Raw genomic sequence first — 17,255 nt, forward strand, 5'->3', positions numbered from 1 at the left:
TGTGTGTTCTCTGTGCCCTGCTCCAATAATAAACCTGGCTGCCGCCCGCTGGACTACTTGAAGCTTCCGAACAGTGTACTCTACAAAGAGAATATTGCAGTAGTCTATTCGAGATATAACCAGAGCGTGGTTAAGAAACATCTGTTCTCTTCGTAAACTGGCAGATGCAAAATTAATCCACAAGCCACATACTTTGGAGTTACGTCTTGCTCCTATCTTCTGAAGTATTAGCTATCCCTCCCAATTTGGTGTCATCTGCAAACTTGGTGATCATACCTTATAACATTTCATCTAAGTCATTAACAAAGATGAGGCTAAACAGGCCCTCTACATAGTTTCCATTTGAAAGTAAGTTTACAGCTTTTTTATTTCTGGGGAAGGGGGCAATAATATAGTGAAAATGCCTCTATAAATGGCATTTTGGGGACATTTGCCCACCACTGTAGTACTCTTACTCTTGCATATTGTTTCTACTTGGCTTGTCTATATTTGGGTTTTTTAAAACACTTTTAATTTGTTTTAAGCCTATATTATCATGAATTGCTAGAGAAAGACAATAAATGCACATGCAGCAAAACACAAGTAGGCACTTCACACTGGAAAATATGAGTGATAACTTTTTTCTTAAAGGTCTTTTAAAAACGTATTGTCAATTGCTTCAACTCCACTTATAGTACACTCATCGGTTTTTATTTTTTTAAAGAAATGAGCCACAAGTAGAATTACTAAAAAAACAACCATAATAAGGTTTGAGGAATTGGGGCATGTGGAGTTTTTTTGTCATTGTAAAATATTCTTTTAGAGGCCCTGGAGCCTTGATAGATTTTTAATCTAATTTAAAAGTGGCACATTATTAACACATTACTAATGAATAACAGAATATAATACCTTTCAGTACAAATAAGGAGTAAAGAATTACCTGCCCATCCCTCACAAAGTAACAGTGAAAGCTAAAATCCCAAGTAATGTTTCAGAATTCAAACCAAGCAGAAAGCAACAGTTTTAGGTTGGTTTGTAGAGCCACTCAAACAAACAAGAGGCCCATGAACCAATGGCAGCAAGCAGGAGCTACTATTCACTCCTCTACAGCTTCATTCATTAAGTTAAATAAGGGATTAGCTTGCACCCCCCCCCCCCCCATGTGCAGCCACTCAACTTTGGTTAATCCATCATCTTACATTCTTAAAAAGTCTAATGCTTGGTAAAGTCCAACAGGGCTCTAAAATCTCTCCTGACAAAGAAAGGGCAAGTCTGAAGGACACAACTTCATAACATGTGTGCAAGATTATACATACTTCCATAAATTCTACTCACTAGAATTTGCATAAACAGCCAGCACTAAAGGGAACATTGGTTTAGAGGAGTGGTTCCCAACTTTTTTTAAAGTAATTTTTATTCATTTTCAACAGGATTTACGAAAACATAAACAAAAACATAATTGCTAATTGCAATTGTGAGGGGAAGGGGAAATAGAATAAAGAGGGTATGGCAAGAAAAGATATAGATACTAAGAAAGATGAGTTAGTGATGAAAAAAGAAAAGTAAGACAGGGGAAAAAAAGATAAAAAATAAAAAGAAAATTAAGAAGAAAAAAAATGAGAAAAAAATTGGAAATAACTAGGCAATGGGAAGTGACTTCCATTCGATTGCACAGGGTTTAGAGTTCCTTGAAATTATAGCACATATTTCCTAGGCCCTCTTCCTTGCTTTCCACACTGCTCTGTTTCCTTGCATGACTAATGTCATTAAAGCCATCTACTCAAAGGTAATGTGGTGTTTTTCTTGTAGGAACTTTTTGACTGGTGTCCAATCTGTCCTTTGTTTTTTTGTACTGTCTTGTAATAAAAAAAGTCATAGTGTCCATGTCCATGTAATCCCTTAGTTCCCAACTTTTTTTTGACCAGGGACCACTTGATCAGGGACCACTTTAACTAGAGACTACTTGACCAGGGACGACTTTGACCAGGGACCACTCTCCAACATTAGTACCAAAAGGGTTACAAATCAGTTTTTGGTCAAATTTAGATTCAGTTCAGTTATTTGGGTTGCTGATTCAGAAAAAAAATGCATTGAATAGACTGCATCTGCTTTAGTTGCCATCTGCTCACCCACAGAAAACCATATTTAATATAATCTAGAGCTGATGTGATCTATCCAAGGCAATGGCCAGCTCTGCGGAAAGGAGCGGAAATAAAATAAATAAAATAAATAAAGAGGAAGGAGGTTCATGGATCAGATTTTTGTTCTCGCGGCACACTGCTGGGCCACGGCCCACAGGTTGGGAACCACTGTTATAGAGATTCTGTTTCTATTTGGGAAGTTTTCTAAGATAATTGACCTCATTAAGTATGGTGGATTTTCACATTTTATGCAATAAATCTAGGGTTGATGTGTCAACTGAATCTTGAAGAATCAAAACTACTGTATATGCCAGGCATGAGCAAACTAAGGCCCAGGGGCCAGATGTGACCCCCTGGGTGCTTACTTCAGGCCCTCCTCATTTTCCCTGTCATCTCAGCATAAGGATACGGTGGCCCACTGAATCCTTATGCAGAAAGGACAGGGGAGGAAGACACGCAGCAGCTGAGAGCCCTCTGGAGCGCTCTCAGCCACCACATGTCTCGCCCTCCTCCCAGCATTAGGACAGTGTGAGTGGCTCTGTTCTTATGCCGAGAGGACAACCCAAGGAAGACACGTAGCTGCTGAGAGCACTCCGGAGCATTCTCGGCTGTCGGCTGTCTCGCCCTTCTCCTGGCATAATGCCGACAGGACAGCCTGAAGATCGGGGGCGGATGAACAGGGAGGAGGATTGGGGCAGTTGCTACATGTCTTGTTTTCCTCCCAGCATAAAGATGGAGCCAGTAGCCCCATCTTTATGCCAGGAGGACAATCTGAGGATGACCTGCCCGCTGCCCTGCTCCCTCCTGGCCCTTTCCTCTCACAGGCCCTCTCCTTCCCAGCCCGGCCCTTTTGGTCAGGCCCACAGTGTTGCACCAAGGCAAAAAAGTTTGCACATGCCTGGTATATACTCATGAATACATGTAGAAATTGTAATCAAAAATTGATTCAAAAAACCTGGATTAACTTTTCTTTGGGTCAATCTTAGGACTTTCTCACATTAGGATATAATTTGTTTATATCAGTATGCATCCCATGTTTTTTTAGGACTGGATGCATACTGTATTGAAACAGAATGTATACTCTTCTCATCACACCTGATCATTATGATTCTTATGATTTGAATATACTGCGCTTTGACTCATCACACCACGGAAGGCTGGCTCCACCATTCAATCCATTCAAAACACCCCTACTTCACTCTATGACCTTTTTCAAAGCATAGTTGCTAATGGGATGCATATAGATTTTCCTATCAAAAACAGCACTTCAGCAATGGAAGAATCCGTAGTATTTCAAAAAAACACAATTCAAATTCTATCTGCAAATAATCCATTTCTGCAACGCTTTGCAGACTGATTCCGATGGAATACTGACAGAATAGGACAAACATCATGTGATGGGACCTTTTCGAAATCAAAATCAGTCTCAGAAACGGAGTATTTCCTATTTTGATAAGGTCCTTATACATGCAGTCATCTTATACACAACTATATGTGGTATGAAGTAAACTGTGACTCTTGTAACACAAAATAATTCCAGAAAGTGTCTTTTTAGGTGTATTTTGAAAGAACAATATGAACTTTTAGATTCAAAATAATTTTTTTCCAAGATCAGACAAAATTATCAGAATTAGAGTGCACATTTTAAATCTTCCTTTGAAAGCTTCACATCTAAGGCCTTATTCTAAAAAGGGCTGAGTGGATTCAATTTACTTATGAGAAGTAATAAAAATTAAATCATGTGCTACAGGCTTAAAAAAACACTTACTATTTTTGGTGCCTAAGTCACTGTCAAATCATCCTGCTTCTTAGTATATTATTACACTGAATCGCTTTAACACACTCTTGTTCTTTGGAGCATTCTTGTAAATTCTTTGGGTATTTTATACACTTTGCTCACATACCATAGTGCCTTTAGCCTTAGCAAACCTCACTTGCCTCTAGGTATCTGCTGTCATCTCTATCTTTAGGAGTAAGACGGAGAGCAGGTTTGGGCGACAGATTAGATTAAAGGACCTAATTGAAAGCTCCTTGAAGCAACTAAGAGTCCTTTCCTTGGCTATAATGAACTTTAGAGGAGAGATTAAACAACTTGCATTAGCTTTTCACACTTTGAGGTGTGAGAAGAAAATCAAATTACTGAGAACTTCCGTAACTTCTGAATTGCCTTTCTCACATCCAACTCATGCTTCCTTGGTGGAAAAAAACTACAAAGTAATATTAGCACAGACATTCAGTTTGTGGTTAAGCATTACTCTCACCATGAAGCTCTGGCATTTATTAGAATTCACCTGTGGATACTGGCAAGTGGTAACCACACCTGGAATGCAGATTTCCAACTTGCTATGGTCACGACTATGTAGCAGAACATTTCCCTGTCCTGTGTCAGACAAAAGATGGGATGTTCTTGGTGAAAAGAGAAGCTGGAGTAAAATAAACATGGAAACATAGAATCGTAGAGCTGGAAGAGACTACAAGGCCCACCCAGTCTCAAAATAGGGAAGGAAACAACTATGTACAGTACCCGAGTTACAAATATCCAACTTCCAAATACAGTTTTCCCTCACTTATCGCGGAGGTTAGGTTCCAGGACCAACCACAATAAGTGAAAATCCGCCAGTAGGGACACTATAATTATTTTAATATTTATACATTATTTTAGTAGTTAATACACTGTAACTCATAGTTAAGAATGAGGGTGAGACAACAGAAAATGAGAGAAATCGAACCCTAGGAAGGGAAATTCACTCCTGAAAGTTATTCAGTGTATCAACTGAAGCTCTATCACCAATCCTTGTTTTCACAACAAGCCACATTTTTCAAAATCCAATTATCACAGGGACAAAAAATGAAATAAATCTTCTAAACGGGCACAGACAGCGAAACAAACACCACAGGGGTGTAAACCCTTCCTTGTGCTATGCAATGATAAAGCTAGAATAGACAGACAGACAGAAAGACAGACAGATATTTGGCTGGAGTTACCTGTTCTGACTTACATAGAAATTCAGCTTACGAACAAACCAACAGAACCTATCTTGTTCATAACTTGCGAGCTGACTTTTTTCTCATGGGTGAATGAAACATTTCTGTAAAGTCCCACCATGGTCTTTATAACATGTTTGCATGTACCAATATTTTTCAAATAATTCATTTGACAATCTACATCTCTTGGCAACCTAAATATTTAACCCGTTTTGAGAGAACTAGCATGGTGTGGCAGTTTGAGTGTTGGGTCACAATTCTGGAAACCAAGGTTTGAATCACTGCTTGACAAAGGAAAACCACTAGGTGACTTTGGATAGATCACATTTGCTGAGCCTCAGGGGAACGCAATGGCAACCCCGCCCCCCAGAATAAATCTTGCCAAGAAAAACCCATGACAGATTCCATAAGGTCACCATAAGTCAGAAACAGCTTGAAGACTAATGATAACAACATGTCATGGGTTTTTCTGGAAGACTCATTAGGCAGTAAGAACCATTTAGTGGTCGAAAACTACAATGTGCATTTAAGGACTTCATAACAGATTGGCTTAATTTTACACTTAGCACCCAAACAGAAGGTCTGACAGCATAAAATAAGGACAGGTTGCTTACCTGTAACCGTGTTTCTTCGAGTGTACTCTGTGAATTCACACTAATGGAGAAGGCTGCGCCTGCGCAGGCTCCAACGGATACTCTTCCAAGCTAAAGTTTGAAATTTGGCGGTAACCCCGCCCCTCTTCCCGGAGGGTATAAAGGGCGCCCTCCGCGCCCGCTCTCCAGTTCCTACGCCGCAAAGGCAGCGAGAAAGGGAGAGGTTTGCATGTGGGGAAGGAAGGGCGGGATTGTGTGAATTCACAGATTACACTCGAAGAAACACGGTTACAGGTAAGCAACCTGTCCTTTTTCTTCGTGTACTCTGTGAATGCACACTAATGGAGACTAGCAAGCTGAGGTGTAGGTAGGTGGGATAGCAAACCCGATAACCAGTCTAGTGTCCAAACAACACATTTATTGAGGACAAGGTGCAAAAGCCGGCAAATGCAATGGTCAAAGAAGCGATGCAATAGCATATAGTGCAAAAAAACCGATCCTTGTTGTTAGGATCCAGAACACAATCATAACATTGTAAGTGGGCAATAGTCTGTAAGAAAATACAGAGGTAGGCATAAACTCATTCTCTGAAAACAGAGGGAGAAGTATTCAAAAAAGTAGATTTCAGTGCAGTGGGTAAGTATAGTACACAAGCACTATGTTAAAGAAACCCTGAGCACATCGATTACGAACGGGGTGGATGACAACGGTCAGCCTGTAAGAAGGATAAACCCGAAAACTGGGTTTGAGTAAGGCAACAACATTAGGTAAGGCAGGAGGAAAGGACGGACCTGGCAAAAGCCGAGTCCTTGAGGTTCTTTGAGTCCATCCTGTAGTGTGAAACAAAGGTGGATGGAGTGGACCAGATAGCCGCTCGACAGATGGAGTCAGGAAGGCCTCAGGAAGGCCGTAGAGGTGGAAAGGCCCCTTGTAGATCTAGGGCGGATCGAAGAGGGGGGTTGGCGTTTGGCCAGCTGATAAGCGAGCTCGATGGTCTGAGCAATCCAGTGTGAGAGTCTTTGGGAAGAAAGTGGTTCGCCCAGTTTATGGGTAGCGTAAGCCACAAAGAGTCTAGGTGACTTACGTATGTCCTTAGTCCTGTCCTTGTAGAAAAGGAGGGCTCTCCTGACATCGAGGAGATGGAGTTTCCGTTCTAGAGAAGAAGAAGGATTGGGGAAGAAAGCAGGAAGTACTATGTCCTGGTTCAGGTGAAAAGCAGAGACCACCTTAGGTAGGAAGGTGATGTCCGGGCGAAGGACAGCCCTGTCGTGGTGGAAACGGAGATAGGGTTCGTCCACCCGGAGAGCAGCCAGTTCCGAAGGCCTGCGGGCAGAGGTGATAGCGATGAGGAAGGCAGTCTTCCAAGAGAGAAGGTGAAGGTCTGCAGAGGCCATAGGTTCGAAGGGAGCTGAAGCTAGTTGAGAAAGGACGAGTTCGAGGCTCCATCCGGGAGTCGGAGGTTGAACTGGAGGATGCAAGTTGTTGTAACCTCGAAGGAAGGTCTTAATGAGGTTGTTAGAAAAGAGAGAGGGTTGTCCCTGACGTTGGAAATGCCAGGAGAGAGCAGCAAGATAGGATTTTATCGAGGCCAGAGAAAGTTGACGATCCGCAAGAGAAAGTAGAAAGTCCATGACCAGCGGGATCGAAGTAGAGGCGGGATCGACGCGTCGGTCCCGAAGGAAAGTTTGGAATTTTGCCAGCTTGTAAGCATAGGCCTTCGATGTGGCCGGTTTGTGAGCGGCGCGAAGGATCGCCTGCAGGTCTGGGTGGAGAGAATTTAAGGAAGTATCCTCCAGGCAGTCAGGTGTAGGGACGGGACGTCGGGGTGGAGGACCTGTCCCTTCTGTGAAGATAGTAGATGAGGGAGAGTTGGGAGAGTGCGGGGAGGATCCGCACACATCTGGAGTAGCGTGGGATACCACGGCTGGCGTGGCCATGCAGGGGCGATCAGGATGGCCGATGTCGGTGTTAGATAGAGTCTCTCTATCACTCTCGAGATGAGAGGGAAGGGAGGAAAAAGATAGACGGGTTCGAGAGTCCAGTCGAGGAGAAACGCGTCTCCGAGACAGCCCGGAGTCGAGTTTGGAGGTAGTCTCGCTCCGAAGCGAGGAAGTTGAGCGTTCGAGGGGGAGGCAAAAAGGTCCAGAGCTGGCCAGCCCCAATCGTCGAAGACGGATTTCAGGATCTCGGGATCGAGACGCCACTCGTGGGGGGAGGTCGTTATTCTGCTTAGAGAGTCTGCTAGAGTGTTTTGAGCCCCCGGAAGGTGAACTGCCGACAGAGTTATGTGTCTCGCTATGCACCATAGCCAAATGTCCATCGAGAGAGCCATGAGTTTTCTCGAGCCCGTACCCCCTTGTTTGTTGATGTAGTACATGGCTACTACGTTGTCCGTTTGGATTAGAACAGACTTGTGGGGAAGAAAGCGAGCAAACGCCCGGAGGGCTTTGAAGATTGATAATAGTTCTAGAAAGTTTATGTGGTGAGACCTTTCTTGGGTGGACGACAGGTCCCTGACGGTGAGGTACGACATGTGGGCTCCCCACGCAAAATTGGAGGCGTCGGTCGTGATGGTGACTGACGGTAGGGAGGGATGGAAGGGAAGTCCCACACAAACGTTCGCTGGGTCCTGCCACCAAGGAAGGGAGAGGCGAATGTGGTTCGGTATCGTGAGAAACATCGAGCTCGGATGCCGATGGGGTTTGAAAGAGTCTATAAACCATCTTTGGAGAGGTCTGAGACGTAATCTGGCGAAAGGGGTAACCATGACCGTGGAGGCCATGTGACCCAGAAGAACTTGGACCGCGTGGGCTCGGATCCTGCGGTTGCGGAGGAGGAGAGAAAGGTGCTGTTGAAGGGCTAGGAACCTGTCCTTCGGTAGGGAGGCGGTTTCCGTGATGGAGTTGAAGAGAGCTCCAATAAAACGGATCTCTGTGGTTGGGAGGAGTTGAGACTTTGAGACATTCAACTGAAGGCTCAGCCGTTGCAGGAGAGAAAGAGTCTGTGAGACATGGTTTTGAAGGGATGAGGGGTCGGATGCGACAATCATCCAATCGTCCAGATAAGGAAAGACCATAATGCCCTGTTTCCTGAGGTGCGCTGCCACCACGGCGACCACCTTTGTAAAGACCCTTGGGGCCGTGACGAGGCCGAAAGGGAGAACTGTGAACTGGTAAGAGTGTCCCAGGAGCTTGAAGGAAAGGAAGCGTCTGTGGGATCGACGCACCGAGACGTGGAAATACGCGTCGCGTAAGTCTATAGAGGCGAAGTAGTCTCCGTGTCGGAGCATCGGGAGGATGGAGGCCACTGAAACCATTCGAAATTTTGAAGGCAGAATGAAGAGGTTTAGAGCCCGTAGGTCAAGGATAGGCCGAAGACCTCCGCCCCGCTTGGGAACCGTAAAGTATCTCGAGAAGAAACCTCGAGTGTCCTGCTCGGAAGGAGAAGGCTGGATTACGCCCTTCGCCAGAAGGGAGTCGACCTCGGCGCATATTTCCGGTGAAGGGTCGGTGTGGAGGATGTGACCCGTGGGTGGCAAGGTTTCGAATTCCAAGGCATAGCCGTCTCTGACAATGCGAAGAACCCAGGCATCTGAGGTGATAGACTCCCATTCGCGGTAGAAAGGAGCTAGGCGGTCGAGAAAAGAACAGAGAGGAAGGATCTGGTCGGGGCCTAGGAACGGCGTGGTAGTGGCAGTAGTAGTGGAGATAGAAAGATCCCCGAGAGAGTGGGCGTCAGGCCCGACGTTGGGGTTGTGGCATAGCTGCAGGACCTTTGCCCCGACCTTTCGGGACCTGGTGCTGGCGGCGAGGTTGTTGCTGATGACTGTGGTGACTCGAGCTCGACGAGCGTCGAAACGGCTGGTGACGAAAAGGCTGAGGGTAGCGACGGTACCGTTGCGGGAACCATCGGGTCCGCTGAGCCTGAGGTTGATCGGTCCCGCACTTTGTTGCGAGAATCTTGAAGTCGTGATTGAACTTAAGTTTGTCATCAGTGCCAGAATTGAAAAGGCCCTGGGTGTCGAAAGGAAGGTCTTCGATCACTTGTCAAGAGGAAGAAGAGAGTCCTGAGGACCGAAGCCATGCATGCCGTCTGATCGCGACTGCGTGGGCAATCATTTTTCCGGCGGTATCACCGGTATGCTTAGCCATTTGAATTTGGTGGTGTGCGAGAGAGTCCGCCTCCTGTTGGAGGGTCGAAAGGACTGACCGGTCTTCGTCAGAAAGCTTGGCGAAGAAAGGTTGGGCTTTCTCCCAGAGGATCTGTTGATAAGCGCCCATGCAGGCCCCGTAGTTTGCCATGCGGCAAAGGAGGAGAGCACCGGAGTACAGCTTGCGGCCTACCGCGTCGAAGCGTTTGCCCTCTCTGTCGGCAGGGGAGTTGGAGTGTCGACCCGACGATTGGGAGGCCTTTACCACCATGGAGTTTGGGTCAGGGTGATGCTTGAGCCATTCCAAGGCTTCGTCATCGGTTCGGTACCAGGCCTCTATTTTCTTAGAGGTTGGGGGTATCGAAGATGGAGTCTTCCAAGATGCCTGGATGACGTCCAGGAGGTATGGAAGAAAAGGCAGCAAGGTGGCTGGCGGGGCTTGGGCTTGAACCCTCTTGAAAACGGGGTCGGTAACAGCCTTTGAAGTTTGTTTAATTTCCATCCCCAGAGCGTCTGCCATTCTGACCATCTGGTCGGAGAAAGCCCGAATATTATCCGTCGGGGAAGGTGGGTCGACCTCGTAGGCGTCGTGAGGCGGGGAGAGGTCGAGACCGAGAGAAACAACGGAGGCGGAGAGTATCGACTCGGGGCGTTCGATATCGGGGTCATCCTCCTCGGGCCCTTGAGGGGACCGGGGAGGAGAAACAAGCACAGAGTCCTGATGGGGTATAACCTCAGGAGCAGGGAGAGCCGGCTGTGGAGGAACGCCCTTGGACGCGGAGGCCTGGGCGGCGCGGGCTAAGCGCATCGTCTGTCTACCCCTCTCAGGTGTTTGAGCCGGGGGAAAGAGCTCTTGTCGAGCCGGAAGACGAGATGGTGCCGGCTGGGGAGCCTTAATAACTGTCCTGACCGACCGGTCGGGGGAGGCTTGAGCATCCACATCCGAGGACTGACCATGAGGAGAGGAAGAGGAGCGGAGGCGTTGTGCTGGTTGTATAGGAGAGGATCTCCTAGAGGAAGGCCCAGAGGAGGGGACGTCCTTCTTCAAAGACGCTGAGGAGGACGACCTCTGGATCATTCGTTTCTTTGCTGGGGGTTGTTTCGACGCGACCCTCAGCGATTTTCCCGGCGTCGGGGGAATCGGGCACACAGCTGCCGAGTCAGATTGAGCCCGTCTGGATTCCTCCTGAGCCCTCTTGAAGGCAATCTTCATGGCAGAAGAAGATGGCGGCGAAGCCAGGCGGGATTGAGTGGAAATGGCCGAAGCCACCGAACTCGAAGTTGATGAAGGGCCCATCTTGCCCGACCGGGTGGATACCGTAGCGGTGGTCACCGTGCAGGGCGGTTTGGTCGGTCGCGGTCTCGAGGTTTTAGATGATACCGACGGAGCAGGCCTGGACGCCATCGAGGCTGAGGTGGAAGTGGAAGCCTCAGGAGCAAGAGTTTTTTCGTAAAGAGCTGCACGGAGTCTCGCAGCTCTATTTCTTCTGGCCTGAGCTGTAAAGGCCAGGCAAAAACGGCAGGTACCGACGACGTGGCTTTCGCCAAGGCAGAAAAGGCACTTAGCGTGGCCGTCGGAATCTGGAATCTTAGCGGCACACTGAGTGCACCATTTAAAACGCGTGGTTGACATAAGAACGAAGAGTCCGAAGTGAGCTTTGCGGCGGAAAAAAAGGAACTGGAGAGCGGGCGCGGGAGGGCGCCCTTTATACCCTCCGGGAAGAGGGGCGGGGTTACCGCCAAATTTCAAACTTTAGCTTGGAAGAGTATCCGTTGGAGCCTGCGCAGGCGCAGCCTTCTCCATTAGTGTGCATTCACAGAGTACACGAAGAAAAAAGGACAGATTCAACACCCTTCTCAGCACTCTACAAATATCATATGTCTCACAATGTGAACTCTTCTCATAGAAAGTGGCTTAAATTTTTTACTTCAATCTTGCTTTATTCTAGTTATTGCAAAGGTAAAAGATAGCACCTAACGTCTGATGAAAATTCAGAAACAAATTCAATTTATTTGTGTGAGCAAGGAATGGAAGCCCTGGATCTTACACGCAACCCTGTCCTGTGCATACATTTCTGTAACAGATATAGCCATTAGCCAATCCTTGGGTACAACTGCCAGGGCTCAGTTGTATTCATCGGAATTGTCTTCTTAATTCCAAGTCCAATTTTTCCTGCATAGCTTGTGCTAAGCAGAAATTTGTTAGTAACACTGGAAATAATTTTCATATTTTATTTATTATTTTATTTACAGTATTTATATTCAGGGCTGTCACGACCCAGGCTACAGAGCACCAATAACCATACGCAGAGGCCAGATTCTATCTAATATCTTTATTAAGGAAATATATAAAGTTAATAAAAGCAAATGTAAAAGTTAGTCCAGAAGCAGACCTTTCGGGAAAGGTCAAAATTAGTCCAAAGAAACAATGTCCAATATGAAATATTAAGGTCCAAAGTTGTAATCCAATAACCGAAACACTCACTTTGCCAGGCAAAGTGAGGGGAGATGACAAGGTCCTTCAGTCCATGAACTTGAGCAAGGCTAGGAAATAACTTGATACTTGAAACAAGGCTTGAATCGTGGAACAAGGTAACGAGGAACAAGAACAAGGTCCGTGGAATAACTTGGTAAAATCCGTGAAACAAGGCAAGGTTTAGTCCTGGTAAACAAGGCAAGGTCCGTAGGTAAACAAAGGCTGGGAAACAGGAGCGAAGGCTGGAAACAAGGACAAGGCTTGAGCAGGAACGAGGCTTGAAACGGAGCGCGCTGTCCAGACACAACTCGCTCCGGAGGCTGACGAATTGACTCCGCGAAGTTACTACGCGGGTAAAACACCTATATCGAGTCTAACTTTCCCGCCGAAGCAGTTCTCTGGGAACCAGAAACGAAAGCTAAACTCTGAGACCAGATGTTTGACTCCTTAAAGATTCTCACGAAAAGCAGGCTTAATTGGGTACATTCTTAGCTGCTATTCTAGCACTCCTGCGCGAAGCTGCTTCCAAACCCCTCTGTTGTTTACAAAACTCATGGCGAGAGAACACGGGAGATGTAGGCTCAGGGTTTGTTTGACATACTTCTGGGACACAACTTTCTTGCAGGTGCAAGGTTCCCAGATCTGCCTGGGAAAGATCTGGCTGAGAAGATTCCAGTTCTGACTGGGAAGGTAAAAAACCCAAGTTTTCTTCTTCATCAGGCATTACAATGTCATGAGCAGGACTACAAGGCCCATGAGTCATCACACTATCCCCCTCCTCAAGGCCCCTCCCAAACTGGGACTCTCTCCCCGAGGCGCGAGGTCGCGGCTTGGCGGGATAGGTTTGATGAAAGCGACGGGTTAAATCAGGAGCATGGACTGTGGAGGCGTCTTCCCAAGAGCGTTCCTCAGGGCCAAAACCCACCCAGTCAATGAGATATTGTAGGCGGCGGCGGTGAAAGCGAGAATCCAAAATGTCCTCAACCTCGAACTCCTCCTCCCCATTCATCAAAACAGGAGGGGGGGCCGGTTGGTCTGTATCAGGACGCACACCATCCGCCGGAAGGAGCAGGGAGCGGTGAAACACTGGGTGAATGCGCATTGAACGCGGAAGTTGGAGTTTGAAAGTCACGGGGTTTAATTGCGCTACCACTGGATAGGGGCCAATGAAACGGGCATCCAACTTCCGGCAAGGGCGATGGGAGGGCAAAAAGCGAGTGGACAGGAAAACCCGATCTCCTACCTTGATTTCGGGGCCCGGTTGGCGATGTTTGTCCGCGTGACGTTTATAGTCCTCCTTGGCTTGGTCTAGTTGTTGGAGCAAAAGTTGTTGCACCGCTGTGAGTTCCTGCAGCCAATCCTCTGCTGCGGGAACTTCTGAAGTTTCAATGACAGGGGGAAAGAAACGTGGATGGAAGCCGTAGTTTGCAAAGAACGGCGTTTCTTTTGTAGAAGCTTGAACTCCATTGTTGTAGGCAAACTCTGACAGTGGTAACAGAGAAGCCCAATTGTCCTGTTGGTAGTTTACATAACAGCGAAGATACTGTTCCAAAGTGGCATTGGTGCGCTCCGTTTGCCCATCTGTTTGGGGATGATGAGCTGAAGATAAACGAGAGTCTATGCCCAATAGTTTTTGTAGTGCCTTCCAGAAACGAGAGGTGAATTGAGATCCACGGTCTGTGACCAAACTCTTGGGCAATCCATGTAGTCTGAAAACATGTTGAAGGAATAGATCTGCAGTCTCTTTGGCCGTGGGGAGGCCTTCACAGGGAATGAAATGGGCTAACTTGGTGAAAAGGTCCACCACCACTAGGATCGTGGTGAATCCACAGGAAGGTGGTAGGTCAGTGATGAAATCCGCAGAAATTATTTCCCATGGGCGAGATGGGGTAGGAAGGGGGTGTAGAAGCCCTGAGGGCTTTTCCCTTCTTATCTTGGAGCGCTGGCATACTGGGCAGGTGTTGACATATTTTTCCACATCTTTGCGGATCTTGGGCCACCAGAAATCTCTTAGGATCAGATGCATGGTTTTAAATAGTCCGAAATGCCCTGCTGGTTTGCAGTCATGACACAGACGAAGTGCTTTTTCCCTGCCCGGTCCGGGTGGGATATAAACATGATTTCTATAGCAAAGCAGTCCATCTTTAAGCGAAAAGGGAAAATGCAGACCTTGACGAAGTTGGTCCTGCGCCCAGGGATCTGCTTGCTGACTAGCCCTGATTTCTTGAGCACAGATGGGTCCTGGAGTAGAGGAAGTTGAACCAATGGGAGTGGATTTGGTGTTCCCCACTGTGAGCGTGGCAAAGTTCTCGGGTTGTAATAGTTGGGATTCAAGGGTCTCCTTACGTCCTGCAGCGTATTCCGGTTTACGTGACAGGGCGTCTGCTTGCTTGGTTTGGGCTGGGGTCACATAATGAATCTGGAAGTTGAAACGTTCAAAGAATAAAGCCCAACGTTGCTGCCTCTGATTTAGCTTGCGGGCAGTTCTTAGATGTTCTAGATTCCGATGATCAGTGTGGACTTCAATGGGAAATTTGGCCCCTTCTAGCCAATGTCTCCAAGTTTCAAAAGCTGCCTTTATGGCTAATAGTTCCTTTTCCCAAATGGTATAGTTCCTCTCTGGTGCGGTTAGTTGACGAGAATAATAGGCACAAGGATGAAGGTGATCTCCCACCGGTTGTAGGAGCACAGCCCCAATTGCCACATCAGAGGCGTCCGCTTGCACCACAAAAAGGGTTTCAGGATCTGGATGCTGAAGGATTGGCTGGGATGTGAATAATTTCTTTAGTTGCTGGAACCCTTTCTCTGCTTGATCAGTCCAGCGGAAGGGCTGTTTTCCACGGATGCAGCTAGTGATTGGGTCAGACCAGCGGGCAAAATCTGGAATGAACTTGCGGTAATAGTTCGCGAACCCCAAGAATCGCTGCACCTCCTTCTTGTTAGTTGGCGGCCGCCATTCCAATACTGCTGAAACCTTGGCTGGATCCATGGAGAGCCCTAGAGGCGAGATACGGTATCCAAGGAAATCTACCTCTTGTAGATCAAAAGCGCATTTTTCCAGCTTGGCATAAAGTCCATGATCCCGCAATCGTTGTAACACCATTTTGACGTGGTTCTCATGTTCTGATTGTGATCTAGAAAACACCAAAAAATCGTCCAGGTAGATTATCAAGAACCTATCTAGATAGTCCTGGAAAATGTCATTGACAAAATGCTGGAACGTTGCGGGAGCTCCGCATAATCCATAATTCATAACTCGGGACTCGAATAATCCGAATTTAGTCTGGAAGGCGGTCTTCCACTCGTCCCCTTCTCTGATGCGAACTAAGTTGTAAGCCCCCCGAAGATCCAGCTTGGTGTAAACCTTGGCTCCTCGAAGTCGGTCTAGTAGATCCGAGATTAAGGGCAGGGGATAGCTGTTCCGCTTGGTGATATTATTCAATGCTCTGTAGTCCACCACCAAGCGTAATTCCCCTGACTTCTTCTTCACAAACATCACTGGGGAGGCAGCTGGGGATTGAGAGGGTCTGATGAATCCCTTGCGAAGGTTTGTCTCTATGAATTCCCTGAGAGCTTCTTGCTCTGGTTCAGTCAGGGAGTAGAGATGCCCTCGCGGGATCGGGGGCCCCTCCACCAAGTCTATGGCACAGTCATAAGGTCTATGTGGGGGTAATTTTTCGGCTTCTTTTTCATTGAATACATCCCAATACTCGGAGTACTTCTTTGGCAAGGTGATAATGGGCTCGGTGTCTGTGGCATGGCAGACCTTGGCTACGAGGCAATGGTTTTGGCAGTACCTTGAAGCAAACTGCAGTTCTCTGTTGGACCAGGAGATGCTTGGGTCGTGAAGTGTCAGCCATGGAATCCCCAAAATCACAGGGAAATGGGGAACCTCAGTAACAAAGAAGGAAATCTCTTCCATATGTTCCCTTATCCACATCCTGGTGGGTTCCGACCACTGGCTTACGGGGCCCGTCTTGAGAGGGCGGCCATCGATGGCTTGTACCACACGGGCATTCTTGAAGTCATGATATTGTAATCCCAGAGAGTCGGCATACTCTCTATCAATGAAATTGTTGGTAGCTCCTGAGTCTATCATGGCGTGGATCATGACGGGTCCCTTTTTTGCTGACCATAAGGTGACCACTAGAAGGAACAGGACCCCGGTTGGCGGCTCTTGAATGGGTTTCTTGACCGGGTTGGCGAGCCTCTCTACGCCCGGTCGTTGGCTTCCCCCGCCGGCTGTGTGCCAGCCGCCTCAGACGCCTTCGTCTCCGTGGAGGACGCCGCCGCAAGACGGGCGGCGGGCTTCCCTTTGGCTGGGCACTCTCTGGCGAAGTGGCCCCCATTCCCGCAATACCAACAGAGATTTAGGCGTTGGCGGCGGGCCTTCTCGGCGGCATCTAATCTGGGACGCACATTGCCCAACTGCATCGGCACCTCCTCGCTCCCTCTGGGGTATGGGGATGGTGGTGGGGGTCTCCACACTGGACGCGGCTGAACGCTGGCGGGAGCGGGGGGTTTTGCCCCAGCTCTACCGCTCTGGCCTCGTACCCACTGTTTCCTGTTGGCAATCATGACTTCAGCCCGTAAACATTGATCGATGAGTGCTTCAAGCGTTTGGGGAGGATCCACCTTGGAGATTTCCTCCAACATTTCAATGTTGAGACCCTCCCGAAATTGTCCTCTGAGGGCAACATCGTTCCAGCCGGTGTTGTGGGCCAGCACTCGGAACTCGGCTATGTACTGAGACATGGGTCTGTCTCCTTGGAAGAGGCGGCGGAGTTTGTGCCCGGCTGCCTCCAAATTGTCCTCGATTCCCCAGGTCGCCTTAAGGTGGTCCAAGAAATGTTGCGCTGACCTTAGATGTGGGGAGGCTTGGTCGAACAGAGCCGTCGCCCAGTTAGCCGCTGGCCCGTCTAGGAGACTGT

General features: G+C 47.7%; 1 protein-coding gene across 16 annotated transcripts in view; it reads right to left on the reverse strand.

The window, feature by feature from the left end:
- The window catches only part of ppfibp1 (PPFIA binding protein 1), a 164,496-nt gene that overhangs the window by 69,416 nt on the left and 77,825 nt on the right, over positions 1–17,255 (reverse strand). The gene's annotated exons all lie outside the window — the stretch shown is intronic.

Source organism: Anolis carolinensis, chromosome 5 (assembly GCF_035594765.1).
Source record: "Anolis carolinensis isolate JA03-04 chromosome 5, rAnoCar3.1.pri, whole genome shotgun sequence".
Classification (NCBI taxonomy): Eukaryota; Metazoa; Chordata; class Lepidosauria; order Squamata; family Dactyloidae; genus Anolis; species Anolis carolinensis.